Source organism: Bombus fervidus, unplaced genomic scaffold (assembly GCF_041682495.2).
Source record: "Bombus fervidus isolate BK054 unplaced genomic scaffold, iyBomFerv1 scaffold0118, whole genome shotgun sequence".
Lineage (NCBI taxonomy): Eukaryota > Metazoa > Arthropoda > Insecta > Hymenoptera > Apidae > Bombus > Bombus fervidus.
In genome coordinates, this window is record NW_027212680.1 from 12,501 (window position 1) to 20,000 (window position 7,500).

The window sequence follows — 7,500 nt, forward strand, 5'->3', positions numbered from 1 at the left end:
AAAGCAATACGCCGCTGGACTTTGAATTTCTATATGCCAGCAAAAGCAATACGCCGCTGGACTTTGAATTTTTTTATATGCCGGCAAAAGCAATACGCCGCTGGACTTTGAATTTTTATATGCCAGCGAAAGCAATACGCCGCTGGACTTTGAATTTTTATATGCTTGAAAAAGCAATACGCCGCTGGACTTTGAATTTTTATATGCTTGAAAAAGCAATACGCCGCTGGACTTTGAATTTCTATATGCCAGCAAAAGCAATACGCCGCTGGACTTTGAATTTTTATATGCCGGCAAAAGCAATACGCCGCTGGACTTTGAATTTTTTATATGCCGGCAAAAGCAATACGCCGCTGGACTTTGAATTTTTATATGCCAGCGAAAGCAATACGCCGCTGGACTTTGAATTTTTATATGCCGGCAAAAGCAATACGCCGCTGGACTTTGAATTTTTTAAGTATGCTTGAAAAAGCAATACGCCGCTGGACTTTGAATTTTTTTATATGCCGGCCAAAGCAATACGCCGCTGGACTTTGAATTTTTTATATGCCGGCAAAAGCAATACGCCGCTGGACTTTGAATTTTTATATGCCAGCGAAAGCAATACGCCGCTGGACTTTGAATTTTTATATGCTTGAAAAAGCAATACGCCGCTGGACTTTGAATTTTTATATGCTTGAAAAAGCAATACGCCGCTGGACTTTGAATTTCTATATGCCAGCAAAAGCAATACGCCGCTGGACTTTGAATTTTTTTATATGCCGGCAAAAGCAATACGCCGCTGGACTTTGAATTTTTATATGCCAGCGAAAGCAATACGCCGCTGGACTTTGAATTTTTATATGCTTGAAAAAGCAATACGCCGCTGGACTTTGAATTTTTATATGCTTGAAAAAGCAATACGCCGCTGGACTTTGAATTTCTATATGCCAGCAAAAGCAATACGCCGCTGGACTTTGAATTTTTTTATATGCCGGCAAAAGCAATACGCCGCTGGACTTTGAATTTTTATATGCCAGCAAAAGCAATACGCCGCTGGACTTTGAATTTTTTTATATGCCGGCAAAAGCAATACGCCGCTGGACTTTGAATTTTTATATGCCAGCGAAAGCAATACGCCGCTGGACTTTGAATTTTTATATGCTTGAAAAAGCAATACGCCGCTGGACTTTGAATTTTTATATGCTTGAAAAAGCAATACGCCGCTGGACTTTGAATTTCTATATGCCAGCAAAAGCAATACGCCGCTGGACTTTGAATTTTTTTATATGCCGGCAAAAGCAATACGCCGCTGGACTTTGAATTTTTATATGCCAGCGAAAGCAATACGCCGCTGGACTTTGAATTTTTATATGCTTGAAAAAGCAATACGCCGCTGGACTTTGAATTTTTATATGCTTGAAAAAGCAATACGCCGCTGGACTTTGAATTTCTATATGCCAGCAAAAGCAATACGCCGCTGGACTTTGAATTTTTATATGCCGGCAAAAGCAATACGCCGCTGGACTTTGAATTTTTTATATGCCGGCAAAAGCAATACGCCGCTGGACTTTGAATTTTTATATGCCAGCGAAAGCAATACGCCGCTGGACTTTGAATTTTTATATGCCGGCAAAAGCAATACGCCGCTGGACTTTGAATTTTTTAAGTATGCTTGAAAAAGCAATACGCCGCTGGACTTTGAATTTTTTTATATGCCGGCCAAAGCAATACGCCGCTGGACTTTGAATTTTTTATATGCCGGCAAAAGCAATACGCCGCTGGACTTTGAATTTTTATATGCCAGCGAAAGCAATACGCCGCTGGACTTTGAATTTTTATATGCCGGCAAAAGCAATACGCCGCTGGACTTTGAATTTTTTAAGTATGCCCGCAAAAGCAATACGCCGCTGGACTTTGTCGCGTGCGCTTGAAAAAGGAATTTCGCTGCGTACGGCCTTAGATGGTCGTACGTAGCGATTTTTTTTCCTTTAAATCAATTTTCGTCGAGTGCGATTCAAAAGCAATACGCCGCTGGACTTTGTCGTTGGCACGAAAAAAAAAGCAATACGCCGCTGGACTTTGTCGTTTTCAAGCAAAAACCAATACTCCGCTGGAATCGACAATTTAATTCCAAACACAATTTCGCTACGTACGGCCGTCGATGCGAACGATGGTCGTACGTAGCGATTTTTTTTTCCTTTAAATCCAATAGAGATATCGTCTCGAGGGCGTGCCCGGGCGCCCCCCCCCAACCCCCCGCATCGCGGGTCAGCGCCGGGGTACGTACGATATTCTTAAGGTACGTACGAACGACGACGATATTCGTACGGCGAGACGCGCGCTCGCTCCTCTTTTACTTTTCGTTTTCTCGTTTTTTCCTTCTTTCACCATCGACCAAACCGCTCTCGATCGATCCAAGAAACGAGACGAAAGTAACGAAAAATTAACGTAACGAAAATATACCGTGGACGTACGAAGTAACGGTCGCGATCGTTGCTCGCTCGCTGCGCTCGCTCGAACTTATACTAGCCCAACCCAAAACCGATCCCGCCAGTTTCTCCGATTTTAAGAGAAATCGAGGAACGAACGCGAAAAAGGGATTGGTTTTGGGTTGGGCTAGTTTTTTTTTCGAGCGAGCGCAGCGAGCGAGCAACGCTCGAGAGCCCGTCTGACTTTGAAAAATTTTCGTACCGAACGGTTATTTCGAGTTATTTCGCTTAAAAGCGTTGTGATGCGTATATATTTTTACATAAATGGGAATATCATGTATTCCTACGTCGGGATTAAGCGTTTATTTCGTCCCGAGAACTTTAAAAAAAATTTTTAAATCGAACCGTTTTTTCGAATTTTTTCGCTTAAAAGCGTTACAAGGTGCTAATATTTGTGCATAAATCGCTTTAAAATGACGTTTTACATCGGGATTAAGGGTTTATTTCGTCCCCGAAAGGTGCCGTAAAAAATTTACGATCGCGCCCGAGACGTTGGAACTTAGTCTCATTCTCGAGCGGTACGTTGGGACTTAGAAAAATTTTCGACCGAAAAGTTATTTCGAGTTATCTCGCTTAAAAGCGTTGTAAGGTGTGAATATTTTTATAGAAATCGTTATGGTTCGACGAATTCTAGTCGAACGTAACGATTTCGTTTTATTTTTTTAAAAAATTGCCCCTTCCGGACCGACATGACCGGGCGGTTGGCACTTCGTCGATCCCCCGGCCGGTACGTAGGGACTTAGAAAAATTCCGGTCCAAAAAGTTATTTCGAGTTATTTCGCTAAAAAGCGTTACGAGGTATGAATATTTTTATATAAATGGGAATATTATGTATTTCTACGTCGGGATTAAGCGTTTATTTCGTCCCGAGAACGTTAAAAAAAAATTTTTAATCGAACCGTTTTTTCGAATTTTTTCGCTTAAAAGCGTTATAAGGTGCGAATATTCTTGCATAAATCGCTTTAGAATGACGTTTTACATCGGGATTAAGGGTTTATTTCGTCCCCGCAAGGTGCCGTAAAAAATTTACGATCGCGCCCGAGACGTTGGAACTTAGTCTCATTCTCGAGCGGTACGTAGGGACTTGGAAAAATTCCGGTCCAAAAAGTTATTTCGAGTTATTTCGCTTAAAAGCGTTATAAGGTATGAATATTTTTATAGAAATCGTTACGGTTCGACGAATTCTAGTCGAACGTAACGATTTCGTTTTATTTTTTTTAAAAATTGCCCCCTCCGGACCGACATGACCGGGAGGTTGGCACTTCGTCGATCCCCCGGCCGGGACGTAGGGACTTAGAAAAATTCCGGTCCAAAAAGTTATTTCGAGTTATTTCGCTAAAACGCGTTACGAGGTATGAATATTTTTATATAAATGGGAATATTATGTATTTCTACGTCGGGATTAAGCGTTTATTTCGTCCCGAGAACGTTAAAAAAAAATTTTTAATCGAACCGTTTTTTCGAATTTTTTCGCTTAAAAGCGTTATAAGGTGCGAATATTCTTGCATAAATCGCTTTAAAATGACCTTTTACATCGGGATTAAGGGTTTATTTCGTCGCTGAAATGTTATATAAAAAAAGTACGATCGCGCCCGGGACGTTGGAACTTAGTCTCATTCTCGAGCGGTACGTAGGGACTTAGAAAAATTCCGGTCCAAAAAGTTATTTCGAGTTATTTCGCTTAAAAGCGTTATAAGGTATGAATATTTTTATAGAAATCGTTATGGTTCGACGAATTCTAGTCGAATGTAACGATTTCGTTTTATTTTTTTAAAAAATTGCCCCCTCCGGACCGACATGACCGGGCGGTTGGCACTTCGTCGATCCCCCGGCCGGGACGTAGGGACTTAGAAAAATTCCGGACCGAAAAGTTATTTCGAGTTATCTCGCTTAAAAGCGTTATGATGCGTATATATTTTTACATAAATAGCAATATTACGTATTTCTACGTCGGGATTAAGCGTTTATTTCGTCCCGAGAACTTTAAAAAAAAATTTTTAATCGAACCGTTTTTTCGAATTTTTTCGCTTAAAAGCGTTATAAGGTACGAATATTCTTGCATAAATCGCTTTAGAATGACGTTTTGCATCGGGATTAAGGGTTTATTTCGTCCCCGAAAGGTGCCGTAAAAAATTTACGATCGCGCCCGAGACGTTGGAACTTAGTCTCATTCTCGAGCGGTACGTAGGGACTTAGAAAAATTTTCGACCGAAAAGTTTTTTCGAGTTATTTCGTTAAAAAGCGTTATGAGGTATGAATATTTTTATATAAATCGCTATATTATTATATTTTACGTCGGGATTAAACGTTTATTTGGTCCCGAAAACGTTAAAAAAAAATAGTGGACCGACGCGACTCGGCCCGTCGGACTTGGTCATACTCTCCACCGGTACGTAGGGACTTAGAAAAATTTTCGACCGAAAAGTTTTTTCGAGTTATTTCGCTTAAAAGCGTTATAAGGTACGAATATTTTTATATAAATGGGAATGTTATTAAGTTTTACGTCGGGATTAAACGTTTATTTCGTCCCGAAAACGTTAAAAAAAAATTTTTTATTCGAAAGGTTTTTTCGAGTTATTTCGCTTAAAAGTGTTATAAGGTACGAATATTCTTGCATAAATCGCTTTAAAATGACGTTTTACATCGGGATTAAGGGTTTATTTCGTCGCTGAAAAGTTATATAAAAAAAGTATGATCGCGTCCGGGACGTTGGAACTTAGTCTCATTCTGGACGGGTACGTTGGGACTTAGAAAAATTTTCGACCGAAAAGTTTTTTCGAGTTATTTCGTTAAAAAGCGTTATAAGGTACGAATATTTTTATATAAATCGCTATATTATTATATTTTACGTCGGGATTAAACGTTTATTTGGTCCCGAAAACGTTAAAAAAAAATAGTGGACCGACGCGACTCGGCCCGTCGGACTTTGTCATACTCTCCACCGGTACGTAGGGACTTAGAAAAATTTTCGACCGAAAAGTTTTTTCGAGTTATTTCGCTTAAAAGTGTTATAAGGTACGAATATTTTTATATAAATGGGAATGTTATTAAGTTTTACGTCGGGATTAAACGTTTATTTCGTCCCGAAAACGTTAAAAAAAAATTTTTTATTCGAAAGGTTTTTTTGAATTATTTCGCTTAAAAGCGTTATAAGGTGGCAATATTTGTGCATAAATCGCTTTAAAAGGACCTTTTACATCGGGATTAAGGGTTTATTTCGTCGCTGAAATGTTATATAAAAAAAGTACGATCGCGCCCGGGACGTTGGAACTTAGTCGCATTCTCGACCGGTACGTTGGGACTTAGAAAAATTTTCGACCGAAAAGTTTTTTCGAGTTATTTCGTTAAAAAGCGTTATGAGGTATGAATATTTTTATATAAATCGCTATATTATTTTATTTTACGTCGGGATTAAACGTTTATTTCGTCCGTGGAAGGTTAAAAAAAAACGGACGGATACGACCGGGCCTTTGGAACTTTGTCTCATTCTGGACCGGTACGTTGGGACTTAGAAAAATTTCGGCCGGCGGAAAAGTCCGAAATACTTATTTCGAGTTATTTCGTTAAAAAGCGTTATAAGGTATAAATATTTTTGCGGAAACGGTTATATCTCTATTAAATACAACTGGATTAAACGTTTTTTCGAATTTTTTAAAAAATTTGTGTTCGACGAACTGACACGACTGCGATATTTGTTTAATTATTTCGTTAATTAACGTTGCAAGGTATATATTTTTTTGCATATTTCTCGTTGTTTCAACGTGTTCTAATCGATTAAGAACGTGGTTTTTGTCCGTATTCGTTAAAAGAGGTGGTTTACTGATGCGATTTTGAAAAAAAAAAAAAAATTAAATTTTTCGATAAAAACTCGTTTAAAATATTAAAATAAGCGGTGCGTTAAAATATCTCGACGATAGGACGTTTTATAAGGGTACTTTATTGGAACAAAGTGGTCGAGCGTTTCAGAGACTAAGTCCGACGGTACGTTGGGACTTAGAAAAATTTCGGCCGGCGGAAAAGTCCGAAAAGCTTATTTCGAGTTATTTCGTTAAAAAGCGTTATAAGGTATAAATATTTTTGCAGAAACGGTTATATCTCTATTAAATACAACTGGATTAAACGTTTTTTTCGAATTTTTTAAAAAATTAGTGTCCGTCGAACTGACACGACTGCGATATTTGTTTAATTTTTTCGTTAATTAACGTTGCAAGGTATATATTTTTTTGCATATTTCTCGTTGTTTTAACGTGTTCTAATCGATTAAGAACGTGGTTTTTGTCCGTATTCGTTAAAAGAGGTGGTTTACTGATGCGATTTTGAAAAAAAAAAAAAAATTAAATTTTTCGATAAAAACTCGTTTGAAATATTAAAATAAGCGGTGCGTTAAAATATCTCGACGATAGGATGTTTTCTAAGGGTAGTTTATTCGAAAAAAGTGGTCGAGCGTTTCAGAGACTAAGTCCGACGGTACGCTCTAACGGAGGTTTTACATGGTAAGCGCCCGGCCGCTGGCCCGGCCGGCGCCGACCGTCCGGCCGGCGCTTTGGTATCTATAAGAGACACGTCGAGTCGGACGGTCCGGACGGAACAGCGTCGAGCGCGTGGCTATTCTACGGCCTCGGTTGAGAATTCAGTCACCGCTCCTCGAGTCTTAGTGAACTTTTTTACTATTTCTCGACTGTTCCTTCGTTCTCGTATCGACTCTTTCTCTACACTGCTGCGCCGCGGGTCGCTGTCCTGGACGTAATGACCAAATAACGTGGCAAGGTTCCCCTTAGTCGGGAAGCTGGATCCTGTATGCTCGCACTAACTTTAAAAAAAGTTAGGGCAGTGTGCTTGTTACTAACTGAGTATCAATTCATGCTGGTTCGGCAGAGACCGTTCCAAAACTTATGTTATAGCGTACGCAGTACGTTTTAAACATACGAAAGGCTAATGGGGAGCGTACTACCTTTTAGGAAGTGCGTTCTTTCTGATTGGAGAATATCAAAAGAACGAACGAATATGTTTCTTACGAGGACGGTACGTT